Here is a 23367-nt window from a genome sequence, read left to right as displayed (position 1 = left end):
AGGGAGAGACCTGAGTAACAGGGACAGGATGAGTTAGGGGTAGACAGGAGAGAGGCCCAGAGGGCTAGCAGAGTGAATGGAAACATGCAGCTCCTGGGGATGAAGTGTAGGGGGAACCTCTAGAAAGTTCCAGAGTCCTAGGATGGGGAAGGTTCCCAGTACTCAATGTGGGTGATCTTAGCTGAAATGCTCAACAGTAGGGATATGATACCAGAAGATACCTTCTCCAGTAGTCACACAGGGCTCCCAGTGAAGGGATGAGGACACCAGCACACCTACAAATTTTTTGATGCAAAATAACTCCTGTCTAAAAGAAATGCAGGGACAAAAATGGGCAGAGACTGAAAAAAGGGCCAACCATGACTGACCCAACTTAGGATCCATCCCATGGGCAGGCACCAATCCTTGGCACATTGCTGATGTCATGTTGTGCTTAATGACTGGAGCCTAAAAGGGCTGTCCTGTGAGAGGCACTACCAGCAGCTGACTGAAACAGATCCAGGTACTCACAGCCAAGCATTAGACTGAGGTCTGGGACCCCTATGGAAGAGTAGGGTAAGGATTGAAGGAACTGAAGGAGACAGCAACCCCAAGAGGAAGACCAACAGTGTCTGTAGCAGTAATAGGCTATACCATTTGGCTCCAATGGGTCACACTCATACAATTGCCCAGGTGCTATCAGTATTCACACTACATGCGTGCGTGCACACACACACACACACACACACACACACACACACACACACACACACACACACACCAGTTAATTTTTAAATTTCTTGGCTAGCTCAAAGGATTGGCAGTTCTAGTCCTCCCAGTGGCTAGCACACATTTCCATCCTGTAATTCTGGCTTATTTCCCTCTAATTCTACATTTTATTTTTGTTGCCCCGGCTCATTCTGGGCAGCTCCCTAGTTTTTGCTACCCACGACACTTCTGGGCAGTCCTGGAAAGGCTTCTCAACTACATTTCAGATAATTTTTCCTTCTGCTGCTTTAAATCTAATTCATCTCCCTCTGAATTCTGGCAATTCTCCTTCCTTCCTTCCTTCCTTCCTGCCTTCCTTTCTCCCTCCCTCTCTCCCTTCTTTCCTTTTTTTTCTTCTTTCCAGTTCCAAGCCCACCCAAATCCAAAGGTCCCACCACAGTCTACCACAGCCTTTGGCCATTGGCTCTTTATTGATTAATCAAAAGCTAACTGGGGACAAGGACCTTAAGTGTTTGGACGTACAAATTCTTGATTTGGGGTTGGGGGGCGGGTTAATTCAAAGCATTAGTGCAAGTCTCAAAGAACCTAGACCCCGGGAGTTCCCAGACTGCGCCACCCACCAAAGAGCATACAAGGGCTGGTCTGAAGCCCCAGGCACATCATATGTAGCAGAGGACTGCCTTGACTGGCCTCCATGGGAGAGGATATGCCTAATCCTGTAAATAATTGATACCCCAGGGAGGAGGAATACAGGAGGGTCACCCTTTCAGAGGCCAAAGGAAGAAGGAATAGGGAAAGAACTCAGTGAGGGGGAACCAGGAGGTAATGTAAATAAACAAAATAATTAATTAATAAAAATAAATTGCCTCTACAAATACCCATGAAAAATACAATATTAGTCTAGGTTTCTTCATCTACTTTATGATTATTTGGTTTGCTGGAGTCATTGATATTTAATATTATTGTTCAATAGTTTCCACTAACTTCTGTAATTTTGACAGTTGTTTTTTCTGGTTGGTTGAATTATTGTTTATTCTTTATTTCATTCTATGTTACTGTTGTAGGATGGCTTTTTAAGTATGTGATCATAATGGATTGCTTCATAGCTCTCATTAGTTCAGCCATTTGTTATGAAATTTAGCCTTTCATGTTTCCTCATAGTTGATGTTACTTTTGTTCCTCTTCTGTGTATGATGTTGTTTTAAGTACCTCAATTGCTGAATTAGTGGAGCTAGACTACTTTAGTTTCTGCTTATCGTTAAATATTCTTAGCTTTCTATCAGTTAAAATTGCAAAGTTAATTTGTTTTATTTCATGTGCATGGAAATTGTGTATATATATATATATATATATATATATATATATATATATATGTACCCCACAGGTGTGTAAATGCTCTACGAGGGCAGAAAGGGTCTTTGATCCCTTGAAAACTGAAGTTACAGGCGGTTGTGAGCATCAATTTTGGTGCTGAGGATCAAACTCATGTCCTTTGTAACAGCAGCCAATCCTAACAGTGGAACCATTTTTCTTAGTCCCTCATCATCAAATGTTAAATGATAATTTTTCTGGCTATGGGCATTCTATGTCCATAAAATTAGTTTCAGGAGTTTATCCCAGAGCTCTTAGATATCATAGTTATGCCCATTTTTATTAATATTTTAGTGGAAGATTTAATCAACATTGTCCTCCATTCTCTATAGTCTTTGTTTAATTTAGTCTATTGGTGATGTTTTCCTTTCTGTGTTTTTATGTTGACAGAGTAAGAATCCACTAGTAAAGAGTCTAATATTAACATTACTTAATATGATTAATAATATTAAACATTAATTGTTTCAATGTTATTAAAATATTAAATGTCAACATACTTTAATGTCATTAATAAAGTTAATAATAAATATTGATCTACTTTAACATTATTAATATTAAAATATTATATTTGTTATGTTATCAACCATAAAGTTAGCAGATGTAACAAACACATCCCACATATTCTAAGTATTGTTAATTTTATACTGTGCCTTACTATCGGTATACTATTATTGAACCTTTACTCATCATCTACTTTACTTAAATAAAGATTGCCAGCTGATCATAAATAATTCAAATTATGTTGGGATACCACCACACACAGCTACCTTCATAGAAATACTAGTAGTAATTTTCGTGAGGGAAAACAAATCCTGCTCCCCCCCCAAAAAAAATTAGAAAGAAGCTGAAAAGATGCCTCTTTCTTTCACAATAATCAAGAAGCAAATCTCCAAGTTCTTGACTTTTTAGGATTACTTTCGTGAAGCGAAAGACAATAACACGCTAGTTTCATAGACATTATCTGTTCACAATGAATACCACTACATAGACCTGAAAGAAGAATTCCCTCAGTGTAAAAACAGAGGCTATGATAGTTGGATTGTCCAGAGAAACATGGATGATGATAAAAATTTGAAGGTGTCCATCTCTGTAGGACTAACAGATACAAATCTCTATGATTTGCCTTTAAGCGTAGTGAATGGCTTTTGAGGATTTTAAGCTAAGGGGTGAAGCCATGTGATCACATTGGAAACTATTTACAAAATTACATGAGAAGGCATATATTGTGGAATCAAAAAAGAAAAGGGTATTGGATATTATGCCATCATTTCAGATATGAATGACGCTGGAGTACACCAGGAATAGAGGAACTAGGTTCATTCAAAGTGACCTGTTGCTACATACATTTTGCATGGCACATGGCACAGTTGACATACTAGAATATGCAATAATGAGAGGAAAACCAGAAATCAAAATGACACCAAAGATCCCCCAAGGGAAACGGAGGGAACTTTAAAATGTGGAAAAGTTACTCAATGGTTTCTCCAATATTTTCTTATTTTTTATAAGCTCTACAATGTCTTTCCATTCATAATTAAATATCTTCTTTAAAAAAAATCAAACATTTTTCAGAAACTGGGAAAACCTGAACTTGTTTGTTTCCCATATGATGGAGAGTCACAGAAAAGACTGGAATCCTGTTGAGCCCAGAGACTTTATTGATGCTTTCCTTACATATATGACAAAGGAAGATGATTCCTGGGTCTTCTTAGAAAAATATGATTGTTTAGCTGATTCCAATGGATCTATCAGCATCCTACCATATATTTAAGGGTATAACACTGCACTGATTCTGTTCTAGACATATCCCCATGTCTGTTGGCCAGATGAACTTCTTCTGAGGATTATGGAGACTCAAACATCAGGATAGTCCAAACTCTCAGAGGGCACTAATATTCTTTGCTATGTTCCTTCCTTCATCTTTAGCACTAAGCTATACCATCTTTCTTCTTTCATCATCTGCTTCCAGCTATATATCTTCTTTCCCTGGCTCTTAACTTCAACCTCCCACTAATACTTATAATCCAGGCTAATATTTCATTTTTCAAATTAATCACACGTGCAAAGTCAATTTTAGCTTATTGGCAACATATAATGGTCTTTGTAGATCACTGATCAACACACTCTGGAAATATAAAATAGGAATAGTATTTTAGAAATGTATAAAGCAATATGTTGGTAATAGTCTTAAAAGGAAATGGTTCATTGCTGTTCAGTGTGAGGTCCTAAAACTGTAAGATAATGAACCCAGCAACCAGAAACAAAGGCAGAGTCTAGGGCCTTGTTACAGGTTGAGCACCTCCTCTAGTGACAGATATTCCAGTGGACCCCACTTCCTAATTCTTCTGAAGTCCCAAATTAGTTCCACCAACTAGCATCCAGGCTTTTCAAGCATGAGTCTGGAGGTGTTGTTTCAGGTTTGTAGCATACCTAACTAATTGTGCTGCTATTCTGTCACTAGGCCTCTGGCCAAACCACATTACTGCATCTGTTATAGAATCTTTGACTCGCTGCATTCCAGGTACCTCCTCTGATCAACTGTATAGTGGTAAATACATGACCACACTCTCTTTTATTTCATCTTCCTGTCATAATTCATTAGAAGCAGCAATTTATCCTAGATGAGGAGTCAAATTATTCACCATATGGAATACCATCAACATCAAGAGCAGTGTTAACAAATGAATGCCTCAGAGAAGGTTGGAAGATAATACTATATTCTAAAGAATGAATGATAAGTCATAATAGCTTTGAACAATGAAAGATTAATTGGAGAATAGGACAGCCATTAAACGTGGATCTAACAAATCTTTCTCCCTCTCCCTTTTTCTCTCCCTCTCTTCCTTCCTCCCTCCCTCCCTACCTCCCCCTTTCTCCCTCTTCAGCGAAGGAACTGTCTTGCCTAGTGTGGGTAAAGGCAAGCATGTGAAGAGCAAACACTTCATTCTTTAATATCTTCAGGATAGGCTGCCACCAGAAGATGTGGCTCAAATTTAAGATGGATATTTACACCTCAAATGATCTCACTATAAATTATTTAATTAAGAAAAGTTCCCCTTGAGAGTAGTAATCAGCTACTTGGGTTTTAGATAATTCATGATGTAATCAATTTGGCAACCAAGAATAACACTCTCAAGTGGTCTTCTCACTGTATAAAATTGAAGCATAGAAATGTAAATTGGACACTCGAGGTCATGTCATGACTTAGTGATGGACCTGATACATGAAATCAAATGCTCTTTTGAATCCAATTATTTCCCATTTTACTAAAATCTGTTTCAAAAATATAGTTATAAGAAAACCATTGTCTTGATTTTTATCTAATCAAGACTGTTTGATCAACTTCTCATTTGAAAGAAAACAGCAATATCCAATGAGGTAAAAGCGAATATTATTTTAAAAGTTCCTTCCAATGTTGTTATCCAGTGTAAAGATTCTGTTCTTGAGATAATCACCAATCTTCTCGCTATACATGCTATGGTTGTGTAGTTTAGTGTTTTGTGGTACTCCTAACAGTAGGAATGGGATGTCTCTGATTCTTTTACCTAATATTGGAACATTTTGCCTCCTACTGTCTAGCCTCCATCCAGCTTTCACAGGACCACTTGTTTGTAAGAACTTAGTAAATTACTCTTCAACTACACAAAGGAAACAGAGTGAATTTCTAATGGGGCAAGAGTAGTAACATTCAAGACTGATGCAAGTGACTAATTCTTCCAGCAAGGCTACACTTTCTGAAGGTTCTGTATCTTAAATAATTAATGCAGGAACATGGACCACATATTCAAATACCTGATCCTATGGGAAGCATTTTTATTGCAACTTCTTCAATGTGCACATATCTTGGGTTACAATTTCAAATACATGTCTGATTGAATATTTAGGTTTTAGAAGCCGTCCAATCTATCAGGGGTCAAATTTGACTTTTGTAGTTGAGGCTTCAGAATATCAGTAGATTTATAAGATACATATTACGCTCATCTTCATTTTGCAACGTGCACAGGAATTATGAAATAGGATCAACCAGAGTATTGATAGATGATGAATAGATAATGACATTCATGAACTAGAAAGTAGTTCAGTCATGAGGAAAAGAAGTTTTGGCAACTAGTGCAGCATAGATGAGCTTTCAGGACACAGTACTAAGTAACTAATTGCATAATTGCGCAAACTGTCCTATTTCACTTAAATGATTTATCTACCATATGAAATTTCCTAGACATAAAAAGTTAAATGCACATGGGAAACTAGGTGTATTTAACAGGTTCCTACATCCACAATAATATAAGCATACTTAATATTTGTTGATTTGAACATTGCTATGATGATCTTCAGTTAGTGGAAGACACAATCATAATTATTGAGAATCTAAGGCAATAGCAATACAAGTTTGAAGTGATTTGGCTACAAAGAGTGACCCTAATTCAAAATTAAGGGCTGGTTATTTGCATGTCTTTTAGACTATAATGCACTGAAAGACATCCATCCCTCTCACAAAAGGAAAGGCCAAACTAGACTCTGTAACTGGCCTATTAACCCAAATGTGCTTAAATCTTTACAGAGTTGAAGTGGTAGTGAGGCTCAACACTATCAAAAGCTACTGTCATGAAGGCCACCTTTTATCCATAGGAAAGGAATAGAGGAAGGAAGCAGAAAACAATCTTTTCAGATCTTGTCACAAGATAAAATATCACGGCTACTTGCAATTTACTGGGCATTAAATACTCACATGCTCTCATTGACTCCAAGAGGAATCTGAAATTCTTAGCTAAACAACAGTGAATTCTCCATTATGATGGAAAGTGGGGAATCTATAAGGGAGATATCTACCAGTTTCAATTATTTATTATCCTTATATCAGTTCAGGTACTTAACAAAACATTCTTAAAATTGGTTCTATTTACTCATAGTAGTCAGAAGAGGAAACTGAGCCTGGAAGAATGAACGTAGCTTCAGCAGCAGCAATGTTCACTAACAGTCTGTAATGTGCCTTCCACTCTGATAGATCTCCTTAAGAAATCACAGTCTACAGATATTCAATACTATGAAAGTTTGTGTCCTCCATGTGAACGTGGGTCGTGATGTTCAGTTATCAGTGGAGAGTTGAGCCTTGTGAACTGCATTAGTGGCTTTGAAAGAAATACCAGACAGGCCATGAGATGGCTCAGCTCTTAAATGGAATGTCTTCAAGTCTCACATCCTGAGTTTAATCCTAGGAAATCAGATGGTACAAGAAGAGAATTGACTCCTGCAAGTGGTCCTATGAACTTCATTTTTTTTCACTTTGAAACATATGCAAGTGACAACAAATTGAAAAAATAGAATATATTTGAAATGTTTCCTTTTAAAATTCAGAAACCAAAAAGAGTCCCTTCGCCTTTGGATACTACCATAATACAAATCTTGACCATCTAAAGACAGAACATTAATCTTTATCAGATAACAAATCTAATACCTTGATTGTCAATAGCACAGATTCCCAAACTCCAAATACTGAGTTTTTAATTTTTCTAAAACCTTAGGTGAAGGGAACTTATTTGCAGAAGCCAGATTCGTAACTGTTATGAGCTTAGCCATGTCCATCATAGATACTCAGTTCTGAGTAGGGTGAAAGTTGTGGTTATGCCTTAAATTCAGGGAAAATTGCAGTGTTGACAATTTTTCAAAACAGTTCTTTGAGAAAATGAGGAACATCGTGTTTCTTGGTTAAGAGAACTTAGGGTGAAATAAAAAAAAGACAGCATCTTCAAGACAACGTATCTGTTTTCAGAAGAAAGCTTTGAAACTACAGAGCCCCCTATTTTCTTGCAGAAAAGTACACTCTGAGATTGATGGAGTGACTGGCCATGGGAGGCCGCCAAGCACAGGTGACCGAGACTCCATGCCCTACACCAATGCTGTCATCTATGAGGTGCTGAGGATGGACAACATCAACCCCTTGAAAGTTCCCAGGGAAGTGACAGCTGATAGCACTTTGGATGAATTCTGCCTCTCAAAGGTAACTTGGCACTGTCCTATCCCCAGTCCACCCTTGGCATTATCTGAGGAACCCACACATAAAAGTAACATGTATTTTTGATCCAAGAAATGATTTAAAATGGAAGAAAGGTAAATTATATAACAAAGTGAAAGCATTCCTCTGATGTTTCTAAATAATATTTATGTGTATCATATGAAATACAGAAAAGGAGATTCCCTGTTTGAATTTGTTCAATAAATGATGGCTTTAATCGATGATGAAATTCCTAATGTCTTCCTGTGCAAATGTGGGTTCATAAGATTTATTTCTTTGCATTGATGAGTCCACAGTGTTTTTCCAGAATTTGCTTACACTTCCATAGTTAAGAATTTTCTAACTCACAAAGAAATCTAGTCCAAAGTGAAATATTAATTATGAGAAATTGCCACGCAAACATGTATTGAGGGTCCTTATTTATTTCAAAATGTCAAGATCCACTTTTCATGAGAAATACTCCCCTCTATATGCACTAGGAAGATGGGAGTATGCAAAATAAGCTTATAATAAGTCTCGTTGCTTCAACATAAAATATGAGTTGGTGTCAGTGACTAAACCTGTTCTGAACATTTGCATCACCCAAGACTTACCATGTTAGACATTGAAAGATCTCCCTTATACTTTTCTCCATGGATCCCTCTTACAGTCATTCTGTTCCAAGACTCAAGCTTAGGATCTACTCCCGATTTCTGCAGAGAGCTATGCTGACCACATCATACTCTTTCTGCTGCATATCCAATGCATTCTTTCTCTACAATGTATACCAATCAAATGCATTTCTTAACAGTGATAAACTAAATGCCTGAGGATTCAGCTTAGCATGGCAGCAAGGAGTGCACACAGCAGATCAGTCTTCATGATGGTAGCCAAGAAGCAGCAGGAAAGCCTGTAGAAGTCTATCACCACACCCCATTTATTCCACCCAGTACTTCAGCATGGAGGATGGCGCCACATGTCAGGGAAAGTCTATTGCCATTAGATGATAAGCTCTGGAAATGACCGCACAGCTACTCTCACTGGTGTTCTGTTGTAATATCCTAGATGATTATCAATTACTCAGAATATATTGTTCTCAAGAAATCTTTCAAGTTGGAATCAGAAAAGTCCACCCTGGAAACACAGAACTTTGCCTTTAATCCCAAAGGAACAGACAACCTCAACTTATGCCTTTTACCATGGATTGTCAATTTCAACTCTAATGTCAGCTCTAAACACTGAACATCTAACTAGATAGTGAAGCAAAGAGCCATGGCTTTGACCTTACATGGATCTACTTTCAGAAGTGGCCGCATCTCTGATCACTGAGTAACTCTAAATAATACAATGCAGTGTAAGCCATGGTAAAGCATAAGGTTCAGTAATCACAGAAAGAGGAGTCGTACATGTAGAGCTTCCCACTCTACATTGCAGATGTAATTTTTATTGCTTAAACACATGAAGATATTCTATCTGTAAAACATCATAAACACAAAAAAAATCATAAACAAAGTGAGCACACAAGTGCCAGGTTATAAATCAAGAGAACACACAGAAGAAAGCATCCTTGTTCTTTCTAAAGAAATGTGGGATGGAGTGAGGAGCTGGCCCTGGGAGGGAACAAGAGAGGTTCTAAAAGAAGAGATCCTAGTTCTCAGAAGAAAAAGAGTACTAGACTTCTGTCAGACAACATTGTAGAGGGATAGAATTCAGGTCAAGGAGACAATGTTTAAAGAGGTATGGAATGATTGAGAACCTGGACTATTTGAGAAAATAAAAACCAGCCTATGCATCTTAGGCAGTGGGGAGAAACTGGCCTTGGTGAATCAAATAAGGACTCTTCATACTAAGACTGATATATAAACATACTACAGAGTGGATAATAAAAATAATGGGAGGTGGGAGTGTGGAGTGATAGGTTGTGTTCATGGCATATTCATTGTGATGAAGGTGTGGGTCTAAGAGAAAATAAAGGACAATCTGCACGAAGGTGACATTGGGAACCAGTAATTAACATGGTAGAATCAAGTGAGATTGAGAGAACGGTTCAGGTATAGAATGCGGTGAATGAGTCACTGTGACATAAAGGGACACTCTGGGCAGTCCAGACACCATGCCAAGGAACCTAGTGGACTAAGCTTTCTTACTCTGCCTGATTGAAGTATTCCTAACACAGCTAAGTGACTGGGTTCAAAAGTTTCCTATTGAGGGGTAAGAAGAGAGAAGCAGGGATAGTAGACACACAACTTTCTTTCAGAGCCCTCACTATAAGAAGTAGCTGGATTGATGGCTTTTCACCTCTTGTGTCTTTTTCTTCCCATAGATGCTCACATGTCTTCTCACAATTACATGCTGACCTGTTCCCAGAGACCAGCATATTGCGATAAAAAGAAACCCTAATGGCCCTAGAATATTTTAAGAACACACAGTCCATCATTGTTCTGAACTAGAGACTGGATTTGATGGAGAGCTTAGGGTGTAAAGAGGATTGGAATATTTGGAACCACCATCCCTTACAGCATGTATTGCAGAATTCAAGCCTTGTCTCTTTGCTTTCTTTTATAGGGAACTATGGTTCTGATCAATTTGACTGCTCTATACAGGGAATCCAAAGAGTGGACCACTCAAGATACATTCAATCCAGAGCACTTTTTGGAGAATGGAATGTTTAAGAAGAGAGAATCCTTTTCTGCCATTCTCAATGGGTGGGTAGTTATGAGAAGGAAACAGGTCAGAATCCTACTCCATCTCCTTTTACATACCTGGAGAACTCTGCTTTAATTAAACCATCTCCTTACAGCTTCAACCAGTTCAGATCCAAAGTGTCATTTGCAGATCAGAGTTCTCTAGATTGAACACTGGTTCATACTGCTCCTGTCTCTCAAACCCTCCCATGCATATGATGGAAACTGCGGCTTACCTTGCTTTGTTTACCACAACACTAGACACAGAGACCCAATCCCTCTACCTCCTGAATAAAACCTGAATACATGCCACCTTTTCAAAGTTTTTGAATATCTATGCTATTTATAAGTGATTCACCCCCATAGGTAAATATCTTAGTTTTGATAGGGATGAGCAGGCATGCTGCATGGGAGAGTTGTTCCCTACTCACTACAAAGGGAATATCAAACAATAGTTGTAACTATCACTCGCATAGCAGCTTTGGGTTCTGTCCTATAGAAGAACTCTCCTAACAAGTAAGTCATTTGTCTTTTATGATTTTAAGCATTGGTTTTAAAATCTAGTTAGACAATTTGTGTTCTGCAAATCGATAGTCAGTTAAGAAGATGCAGAGTTGTCCCTTGGAGCATGTGTCCAACTGCAGCCTGTCAAGCTGGAAACAGTAAGCACAGAGAGATGAGGACACAGACTCTGACAAATGTGCTATGGCTGTAGCTCAATGTCCACGAGATGACCTCACAATGGAGCTTGTGTTTCTTAACACTTCTTCCAAAAGTGACTGAATGCTGCACACTGAGGAACACTGTCCTGCCTTTGGGTGCCTGGATGAAACTGTTTCTGTTCCCTTTGCCTTTCCCTGTGCTTCTGAGGCATCTTTGTGACTGTTCACAATCCACATTAGAAGGAAAGCTGGCAGAAGATAGGCCATCTGTCCAGTCTTCTTGTTTACAAAACAATTTTAAAAGTTTTGAATTACAGTTCAAAAGCTCAGCTGTCTATTTCATTTAATTATTTAAGAATACTTAAACTTTCTAATTATGTACAGAATCAGACCTGTAATCTAGAACTATGACTCTTTTTACATCCGACCTAAGTGATTTATATGTTGATTCCTAAGACCTTAGTGAAAGGAACATTAGTACGTTTCCATGGCTTTTATGGTTAGAGTTTATCCTCTAATACCATGTGTAGACTGCATAGTTCAATCTCCTGAGTTTGTAAAATATTTCCCCCATGGAGGATTCATGTATTTTCCTTTTAATGGCTCTCCTATGCATACCAGCTGTAAAATAACGCCAACAGGGACTCACAGGTGTTTTTCTGGGTTTTGGTGAAAGGGAATGTGTTCAAGTAGCCTTTAGCCGAGCCTGTGTTTATTGTATTCTCCTCACTGAAAACATATCTGAGATGAACAACTTCTTTGGAGGAAGTTTGGCTCACAATTTCAGAAATCTCAGTCTGTGGCCAGATGAACAATAGGCATATGGCTGAACTGACACAGAGTGATGTTTTAGAAGTCTTTGGCTAAAGCACATAACCAAAAAGCAAGGAAAGGATTCTACCAATTTGCAGCTATACCATTAAGGACATTGCCCAAATGACCTACCTTAAACACATAGCCACTTAATTTTCTAATATTTACAAATAGTGCCACAGTCAAGATAGTAACTGAGTTGCTTACTTTTCTAGTGATTTAAAGAGATGCTCTGACCAAGGCAATTTTTATAAAAGAAAGAATTTAATTGGGACTTGCTTCCAGATTCACATGATTAGTCTATAATCATTATGGCAAGAAGTAGACAGGCATGGCACTAGAGCATTACCTGAGAGCTTTATGTCCTGACACGAAGGCAGAGAGAGGTGGGAGACAGAGAGAGATATAAAAGAGAGGCACTCTGGTGTGGCTTTTGACACATCAAAGCCTACTTCCAATGACACAACTCCTCCAGTGTGCCAATACCTCCAATTCTTCCAGGAACAGTTTGTCTCCCTGGTTACCCATTATTCAAATATACGAGCCTATATGGGTCATTCTCACACAAACCACCATTGTAAAATCAAGATTAGCCAATACCCAGGCCAAGCTTTTAAGTACATGCTCCAGACTAAAACACAAGTTTACATCTGCCCAGCCATTCTCAGGAAGAAAGAGGCCATTTCAAATAATTGCCAAATGAGAAAGGCTTAGCTGCATGACAAGGAGAGGGTCAACCACAGTCACAGTGGTGTTGATAATAAGTCATATCCCTAAACCTGGGTCCTCACCTTGCTAACATTGGATATCATGGTATGTGGATTCTTACAGGAGAATGTTGGGAATTTCCTGAGCTGCTAGTCATGTTATTTATGACAGGTAACAGGAGCAGCATGAGAAGATCAGAGATAAACGGAACATGAGAGTGAAAACATATGTATAATATAAGATACTGGCATCAGAGTAATGTGTTTACAATTTACCTCTTCAGGTCTGCTTTCATGTTATTTTCTCAACAACCTGTATTAGGCAGGTAACAAAGTGGAAAAAGGAATCTATAAGAAAATTCTAACATGTTTAATGTCACTGAAAACCAATAAAGCTTCTTCTACATTAGTCTGCAGAGAAAAAAAATGCCATCATTCCTGCTACCGTGTCCTTGTTGGGAACCCCATGGGGACAGTGGAAAAGATGTTCAAATATTAACAGTAGATTTATCATAATGCTGGTCCAAGTTTCTTTGTTATAATCCATATAAATTGCCTTGTTTTTTAACTTATTTTTTTTCAGTCAAAAATGTTCTAGTTTGGAAAAAAGAAAGAACTAGATGGCAGAGTAGCCATCTCACTTCTTTAACTGGCTTGTGTTGGAAGCATAGAATGTAATGTGATCTCCAGAACTCTCATTAAAAAATTGGAGCATCATGGCATGAGCATTTAACTCTAGCACCTGAAAGGAGGGTGTCTTGAGCCTCAGTAGCAAGACTAATTTGGCAAGTTCCAGAGAGTTAAGACCATATCTAAAAATGGTGAGAGGTATGGCATTTGAGGATCAACACCTTTATCTGTCTTCTGGAATCCACATTCATGTGAATACATGTGCACAAACACATCCATACAGACAGGGGCTTAAATAGGGGTTAGAGTCTAGGTGTTTTGCTGCAATCCTCTTGGAATAGTTGATGAGGATATTCACTGAGGAAGAGAAGAGTGGAGTGCTAGAGTTGCCCTTGATGATCACAGGTTACCCATAAGAACCCAGATACTGGATAGATTCTTTGGTGAAGCGACAGGTATAAAAATAGATATAAACTCAAATATGTGTGTAAAGATAAGAAAATTTCTATTTGAATCAGCCTTTAATGACTGGAAAGATCTTAGACCTAGTCAAGTGGGGATAAAGCCCCTCACTTGAGGATTTACAGTAGGAAGGTGAGGAAACTGGTTGCAATCATCAGTTAAGAGTCTGACTCACTTTCTGATTTTGTCCTGCAAGAAAGAGAACTTGCCTTGGAAAACAACTGGACAGGTCTGAGCTGCTCATTTTCTTCATTTTTCTTATGAAAAATTTACTTTCAAGCCTCCAATCAGTGAAAAGCTGAGTCTGAAGTTCAGAACGGGCCTCACCCTTTCCCATGTAAGCTGCCGCATCTGATCTATACACAGACAGAGATGCTGGAGAAGAAAAGAGAAAACAGGAAAATATAGGGCATACCCTGAAACTTCTGGGCCTGTTCACAATAGAGAAAAAGATGTCACAGACTGAAGGTGATTCAAGTAATATTGGAGATATTGGGCTAAGAAAATTGAGCCAAACTCCTAGAATGCTGCCCCCCTAATTTGCTGGTGGGTAATCATCTAAAAGCTCAATGGCATACTTTTTCATCTAGAAGCTTCAAGGAGAATGGTTATTCTTCCTTTGAAGAAAATGTATTAAATTGAATTTAATATGATGAATTGAATATCAAAATTTAGGAATGTCATTATCAATTAAAAGTTAAACTTGCTAAGTACATCATGAATCACATCTCTCATGGTGCGCTTTCCTTAGCCTCCCTACTCCTTTCTTGTACTTGTATTCATTTCTGGCTCACTGAAGGGTTAGTCCTTCCATTCCCCAATGTAGGGAATTCCAGGAGGGTGAGGTGAGAGAAGGTGGGTAGGAGAGGGGGGCATCCTCATAGAAACAGGGGAGAGAGGGAACAGGAGAGGGGGGGACCAGGAAAGGGGATAACATTTGAATTAAGTTCTACATTGTGTTAAGATCTTTCGGGGAAACAAAGAAGTGTTCGCCTTAAGTGGTACAAAGAGTAAGAATGAGGACTAAGTTTCTGGCTACATCCACAGACACAGGTCAGAGAGACTCCCCCATGAAAGACCTGTGACTAAATTATGTAGTTCTACTTCCACGAAGCCCTGGAAACCAGCAGAGCAGTGATGTTTTCTTACAGGTAGGCAACAAACAAACAAGGTATAAAAACAGTTTACTCTTTATTTTAACTTTTATTAGTTCTTTGTGGATTTCATATCATATAACCCAACCCTCTCATTACCATCTAGCCACTCTTCACCCTTGCAACACCCCTACCCCAGAGAATAGAAAATAATCTCCTTTTAGAGGCTGTAGTATGTCACAATGTGTCCCATAGCATACACTGTTATCCATATACCTTTCTTTCAAGTGTTCATTTCCAATGAGTCTGCCAAGAGGACCCTGGATTCTGCTATACTACTGTTGGTTTGGATCTGTGTGATCTGAGCCTTCATACACTATAGCAGTTTATGCATGGCGTAGAGATTTTGAAGAGGGCCAATTCAAGCCCAGGATATGATGGTGATAGTTACCTGAGGTGCTCAGACCACAAGCTCTCCTGTACCCACTACTAGGATGTGGTCTCCTGCCCTGCACAGACTGTACCATCTAATGTGTAGTTAGCCCCCCTATCCTCTTGCCCTCTTGGCTCGCTCATCCTTGCCCACACTACCCGGGAGTACTTTGCTCTCCAGGATGTACAAAGTCACTCTCCCAGATGCTGCTGCAGGAGGGACACTGAGCTGAGAGATTCTCCTGCTCTTGTGGCCTCTGTGCTTGCTCACCAGCAATAGCCTCAACCAGGACCAGATCTACCCTGTTGCCCAGGATAGGTGCAGGGCCTGCTCTCCCACGATCTGCACTTGATAAAGTACAGGACCAGTTCTCTTACTCTCATGACCTCAGGGCCAGCTCTCCTGCCTGCAGTAGGTGGGAAGAGACAAGGGAGAGGATGAGGGCATCTCTTCCTCATCTTCTCAATCACATAGCACACAAGGAGAAGAACAGGCTCTACTGATCTCAATCCCTCGGGGCCTTCTCACCTGCAACCCCCAAGTCCAGGGCCTGCTCTATCTCACTGGCCAGGAGAGGGAAAGGGCCAGCTCTTTCAACTGTTGCAGCAGATCAGGGGCAGGGAGAGCACTCGTGTTCTTATTTCTCTAGGGCCAATTGTCCCACCTACCTTAGGTTGCAAATTCCAGTTCCTTTTACATGCTGTAGTTTGTCCTTGAACCTAGGACTAAGTCATATGTGGAAGCAGGTTTGGAATGCAAATGATGATTGAAGGGTCCTTGAATGCCCGAGCATGACAAACATGGCTTTGGAAAGCTTTGCCTAATTAACATATCGAATCATCACAACCAAAGCACTCTACCACAGGGATAGCTGGGGGAAAAAAACACACAGGTCTTTCTCTTTATAAACTGCCATTAGACTATGGGCTACATCTGACTCCTCTCTACCCAACAGCAGTCCCTTGTCCCTCCAGAGTAAATATCCTTGCCCCTCTTCCTTCTCCCTTTCCCCTTCTCTCTCCTCCATTGCCTCTTTGTTTCTTATTCCTTGCCTTTGTCTCTTTGGGACAAATAAACCTCTTTTGTGCTGAGAACTTGGTTTTGGGTGCTCTGTGATAACTTTGAGGTCTTTTCAATAATGATTACCTGTGTCCAATACATGACCCTTGGGACAGTTGGGAGTTACATGTGTCTGTTGGATGTGACATCAAACTATGACGTCAAATGGCACTGCTGTACAAAAGCCTCTTAAGATACACCCAAGCAGTTTTATTTTATGCGTTCAGCAATATCCAGAGGATATTAGTACACAAAGATTTAATCCCCAATATCACAAGATTGGCTGCTTTGAAGTTTGAGGGTTTTTTGCTTTTGTTTTGTTTTGTTTTGTTTTACTATATATTACAATATATCTTCTAACTAGGTGTTTTAAACTGCTAGATGCTGACATCTAGAATGAGAGAAGAGAAAGAAAAGGCAGGAGGGGCTGCATGGGAGACATATGAACAGTCTTCATGTACTTTTGCACATGTCAGCTTGCACCTATGTCTGGGCTGAACACTGACCAGCCCATATGCCTGTTTCTCTTTTGCTTTTCCTCACTTTTCTAGGGAAATCGCCTCTTTTACAATGAATTTTAGTAGTGTGCGACCGTCATAGTGCTGGTTTGCACCTCTTTTTTGTTGTCTAAGTAATGGAGTTAAATCCATTCATTGGTCTGGTGTGTCAAATAACATTAGGGACTTGTTTATCCTGATAAGGTTTTAATATGCCCATGTGCCCTTATAATTTCAAATCACTCTCATAAACTTAAAATCTGCCATTCCCCCTACAGGGGAGGTTGGGGGTGGTTAACCTGGACAGATTGCTCAGCAGGTAAGAGCACTCGTTCTTGGTGACAATCTTGATTGAATTCCCAGCACCCAAATGGCAGCTCACAACAGTTCATAACTTCAGTTATGATCCATCACCCTCTTCTGACCTCTGAAGGTAAGAGGGATGTATTTGCTACACATATACATGTAAGCAAACCACTCAAGTAAAGAAAATAAATATAGTTGAAACTAGAGAGGGAGTAAGGCAATGGAAATGTTCCTACAGTCAAGGAGTCCCTAATAAAAATTGTAGTTAACAGAGTAAGATCTTATTGAGGAGCAGTTAAAGAAGGCATCTTCATGTTGAACTGAGCTCAATTCCTAGAATGTTGCAGAGACCACTTGGTGAACGTGTCAGTGACTCATCATCATATATTATAAGAAGTTTAAACTGTACGAGGTTTCTATACATCCACTCAAATGCCCTTCGATTCTTACTTTCTCTCTCTTCGTTCCCTCCTTCAATCCCACCTTTCCTCCCCCTCCCCCTTCCCACCGGATCCTCCTTTATGTTGTCCCTCTACCTCCTCCTCCTCTACAATCCACTGATGGAATCTATTTTATTTTTCCCTTGCAGGGAGATTCACATGAGCCGCCCCTGCCCCATTCCCTTTTTTGACGCCTAACCCCTCTCAGCCTATAGACTGTAGCTTGGTTAACTTTTGTTTAGTAGTTAAATACAGATATAAGCAAATGCATACCATAATTATTTTTCTGGATTTTGACTACATCACTCAAGGTGATTTTTCGGGTTCCATCTATTTGTCTGCTGATTTCATGATGCTACTTTTAAAGAGCTGAAAAATACTCCATTACATAAAACTACAAGACGTTAACCATCCACTCTTCAATTTAAAGATATCGAGGTTGTTTTTCTGGCTATTATAAACAGAGCAGCAATATACATAGTTGCATGACTATCCCTGTGATTGTGTATATTAACAAGAGTTATATAGTTGGTTATTTTTGTTTGTGTTTTATTATTATTATTATTATTATTATTGTTATTACTACGCTCAATATTTTATTCCCATCCTAGACCACCTTCTGACTGCTCCACATCCCATACCTCCTCCCCTTCCCACCCTGTCTCCACGAGGATGTTCTAACCCCACCTACCCCACCAGACCTCTCAACTCCCTGAGGCCTCCAGTCTCTTGAGGGTTAGGTGCATCTTCTTTGACTGAACCCAGATCCAGCAGTCCTCTGCTCTATACGTTTTGGGGACCTCATATCAGCTAGTGTATGCTGTCTGGTTGGTGATTCAGGATCTGAGAGATCTCAGGGGTCCAGGTTAATTGAGAATGCTGGTCCTCCCACAGGGTCGCCCTCTTCCTCAGATTTCTTTAGCTTTTCCCTAATTCACTCACAAGGGTAAGCAGCTTCAGTTCATTGATTGGGCACAAATATTTGCCTCTGACTCTTCAGCTGCTTGTTGGGTCTTTCAGAGGGCAGTCAGGACAGATCCCTTTTTGTGAGCACTTCATAGCCTCAGTAATAGTGTCGGACTTGGGGCATCCCCTTGAGCTGGATCCCACTTTGGGGCTGTCACTGCATCTTCTTTTCCTCAGGCTCTTCTCCATTTCCATCCCCACAGTTCTTTATAACTATCTCTTTCTTTAAGTTGGGGACATTTTCTTCTATGATTTTGTTGAAGACATTTTCAAGTCCTTTGAGCTGGGAATCTTCGTTCTCCTGTATTCCAATTATTCTTAGATTTGTTCTTTTCATTGTATCCTGAATTTCCTGGATGTTTGGGTTAGGAGTTTTTTATGTTTGGAATTTTCTTTGACAATTGTTTCAATCTCCTCTAAGGTATCTTCTGCACCTGAGATTCTCTTTTCTGTCTCTTACATTCTGTTGCTGATACATCTGTAATCCCTGACGTCTTTCCCAGGTTTTCCATGTCAAGGGTTTCCTCCATTTGTGTTTTATTTATTGTTTCTACTTCTACTTTTAGATTTTAGACCACTTTATGCAATTCCTTCACCTGTTTGATCGTGTTTTTCTGTATTTTTTAAGGGATTTATTTGTTTGCTCTTTAAGGACTTCTACCTGTTTCACTGTGTTTTCCTGGATTTCATTCAGTGAGTTATTTATATCCTCCTTAAAGGACTCTATTATCTTCATGAGATAGGATTTTAGGTCAGCTTCCTGATTTTCTGGTATACTAATGTATCCAGAGCTTGCTGTGGTGGGAGAACTAGGTTCTGATGATGCCCACATATTTTGGCTTCTGTTGCTTATGGTCGTGTGCTTGCCTCTCGCCATCTTGTTATCCCTGGTGTTTGCTGGTCTGGGTGATTCTGTCTAGAGTCTGACTCTTTTGTCCCTGAGTTTCTACAGGTCCCCTGGTAGGACTGTGGCCCTGGCTGTAGCAGACCTCCTGTGGGGCCTTCTGATTGTGGGGCCTTCAGAGGGGCAGAGAAGCTGCTGATCTGTTGCCCTGGCTACAGCAGATCTCCTGGGAGGCCTTTAGACTGTTGGGTCTTCAGAGGGGCAGTCAAGCTGTTGTCCTGTGTGAAGCTGTTCTCCAGGGGGACTCTATAAACTGTGGTTTCTGAGTGAGGTTTTCAGTCTTTTGAGTCAGTTGCCCTGCACGCCACAAAGCCCACAGAAGGTCTTCAGAGTGTGGTGTTTGTTGTCCAGATGCCCTGTGTACAGAGGAACTCCTGGGATGCCTTCAAGCTTTGGTATCCTGAGTGCAGTGGATCTCCTGAGATGTCTCTGGCTGTGGTGTCAGGTGCCCTGAGTGCAGCAGATCTCCTGGGATGCCTCAGGATGTGGTATCAAATGCTCTGAGTGCAGTGGATCTTCTGGGATGCCACAGGATATGGTGTCTTCCAGGAAGCAGACTAGCTAGCAGTCTGTCCCAGTAGAAAAGACCAGGTGAAAGGGTAATGGTATACAGCAGGTGGGCGTTTTGGAGTGTGGTGGGTCCCGGAGTCCTCTGGACTCTCGGCAGCAGCTTTGAGACTTTGGAGGGTTATTACCAAATGCTCTGAGTGCCACAAATCTTCTGGGTTGCCTCAGGATATGGTGTCTTTAGGGGAGCAGACTGGCTAGCAGTCTGTCCCAGCAGAAAGGACAGGGCAGAAATGTAGCTGGGTATTGAGACATTGATTTCCATCTTTTTGAGGAACCTCCCTACTAATGACCAAAGAGGCTATAGATGTTCACATTCCCACAAGCAATGCAGAAGTGTTTCCCATGCTTCCCATCCTCAGCAGCATAAGATATCATGGTTATTATTGATTTTAGCCACTATGGCAAGTATAAGATAGGATCTCAAAGTAGTTTTGATTTGCATTTTCCTGATAGTTAAAAATGTTGAACATCTTGGTGTTTCTTATTTGGTCAATTTGTTTTGCATTACTTTACTGATACCAACATATACTCATGGTTTCTCTCTAAACTTAGAAAGTTAATAAGAATAATTTCCTCTACTTGTTAAGAGTTGATACAACTGGACTATGAAACCAAGTTTCATGATAATATTTTCATTTTTATTATTTGACAATACTAGATACTGTATATCAGATTTCAGTGATGTGTTTGAGAAGCAACAGGGCTTTCCCATTTCAAAGAACATATTCTAGGCTTGATGGATTTGTCAAAAGGGAACTATAAACACACAGATAAATTGATATTAGTCTTCCAACATGAGACTGAATAAGAAAAAAAACAAGATGTTTAAAAACATATAAAGCTCTAAACATATTTTCTCAGGTTTATAAGTACAGAACAAAAAAAAAATGGGGAGCGAATTGTTTTAGAAACTTCCCAATGGTGCCTGCACTTTGTCATGTTGCTACAGACTCACAAATCTGGCCACCACCACCCTGCTCCACCACCCACACAATCTGTCTCCTCTGAGAAGGTGCTACATCAGGTGATGTGTGTGTTGTATACCATCAATCCCAGCATTGGAGAAGCAGAGGCAAGTTGATCTCTGTGAGTTTGAGGGCTGCTTTGTCCATATAGTAGTTCTAGGCAAACCACAGCTATTTAGTGAGATTCCGCCTCAAAAAGCAAACAAATCAACCAATCAATTAATCAATCAATCAGGGGGACCACTTGCTGCCCTGCAGTCTCTCTCTTCCCACAGCTCTCACAAAGGGCTTAACTGTCTCTCCTCCTCTGTTGCCAGTGACCACTGACTATAACCTAGCCCACTTTTAATTATTTGGTTTCCTGCCCTCTCAGAAACCTCTAGGAATAGACTTCGCTCTTTATTAGGTGGTACCTAGAACTCTCTTCAGAACCTTGCCATGCTATCAGTGGCACTGATATTCTCCTGGAGAAAGTCTCTCCTGAATAAGCCTCTCAGGACTCTCCCAAACACCTACCACCTTTTCTCTCAGTCTATAAAATCTAACAAACCAACACACACACACACACACACACACACACACACACACACACACACACACACACACACTTTTTAAACTTTTTCTTTTGTTTTGTTTAAAAGAGAAAGCACATGAAGTCAGGTGGGCAGGGAGGTGGGTAGGATCTGGAAAGAGTTGAGGGAAGGGAGTGTACATGATCAAAACTCGATGACTGCGATTCGTAAAGAATAAACGAAGCATTTTAAAAGTTTGAAATGATTTATGAAAGGGAAAGAAGGAAAGAGGGAAAGAGGAAGGGATGGAAGTCAGTCATTGATAGAGGTCCCTAGCACACTATCAGAACCCAGAAATATAAGATGTCAAAGTCCATAGAAATGTTACTTCTCAGGAAGCTTGCCAGCATGCATAGCAGAAAGCCTGTTTAAAAATCAGGTATGTAAATTAAGATTCCCAAAGCCACACAAAGATTTACGAGAGAAGAATTTCTGAAAAAGCAACCACTCTTAACCAGCCTTTAAATCACCTATTCTGTGAGTTCTGGGAAAACCTGGCCTGGCACATATGAGAGGAGTAAAGTACCCACCTGTGGGTCTGACTTGGGGGAAGTGGCAGAGTGGAGGCCACCAGGGCAAGGTTTAGGACAATGGGGACTGGAGAATATTAGGTAACTTGAGTAGAAGCAGAGGGCTCTGTGAATGCCTTCAGCAACACCCAGTGCTGATGAGCTGGGTATACGCTCCCAGGCGGGACAGAGAGAGGGGTTTGGTCAATAGAGATGGTGTGAACAAAACAGTGGACAGGAGTTCCGGCAGGACAGAGAAAGGAAGGGTCCTCAATGAACAGGGTTGAACTGAACAGAGCTTCTGTCAGTACAGTCAACACTAAGTAGTGACTCAAGGGACCAGGCTCAGCTCAAACGCTTGCCATGCTTGGCACTCAGGACATCCTGGAAGCCGGCATCTGGGCACTGCTTCACTCAGAACTCTACTGCTGGCTGCTGTCACCTTCTTGCTTTTGGCTGATTACCTCAAAACTGGCAATAAAAGAAATACCCATGGGGACCCTGCAACCCTCCCGTCATGAACAACTTGTTCCAACTGGATTTAGAGCAGCTGCCTCTGCCATTTCTGCAGGTAAGAAATGGTGAGGGTGTCCGGCTGTGACTTGACCCATTCCTGACCTTTAGAAACAGGGATCCTGGCACTGGGGGCAGCAGGATATGACTGGAGGCTGAAGCTAGCTGCCTGCTCACCCAGTCAGTACAGCTAGTTTGTGAAATGAGCCCTTATTTATGAGACAATATTTTTTGATACCAAAAAGTTGATTTCATTATCTTTGAAAGAATTCTATTGTTATTCCATTACAGTACGACAACATACTCTATATGATATCAATTCTTTAAGTAAATGACACCTTGAAGAATAGGCAAGTGGCTAGTCCCTTTGTATGTTAAACACTCATTCAAAATAAAACAAAGAAAACAAAACAAAAAATGAAACCAAAACCGTTCTCTTGATCAGAACTTTGAATAATATCAGTTCTCAGTTATTGATATTTGTTTATTCTATACCCTTGCTGACTGCTT

The 23367-nt window shown here is 40.2% G+C and overlaps 1 pseudogene; it reads left to right on the top strand.

Moving 5' to 3' along the window:
• Cyp2j16-ps1 (cytochrome P450, family 2, subfamily j, polypeptide 16, pseudogene 1) overlaps positions 1 to 23367 on the top strand; it is a 50038-nt pseudogene that overhangs the window by 5219 nt on the left and 21452 nt on the right.

The sequence above is a fragment of the Rattus norvegicus genome, chromosome 5, assembly GCF_036323735.1.
Source record: "Rattus norvegicus strain BN/NHsdMcwi chromosome 5, GRCr8, whole genome shotgun sequence".
In the NCBI taxonomy this organism is placed as follows: domain Eukaryota; kingdom Metazoa; phylum Chordata; class Mammalia; order Rodentia; family Muridae; genus Rattus; species Rattus norvegicus.
Note: the sequence above shows the minus strand (reverse complement) of the source record. Positions and strands in the feature narration are given on the sequence as shown.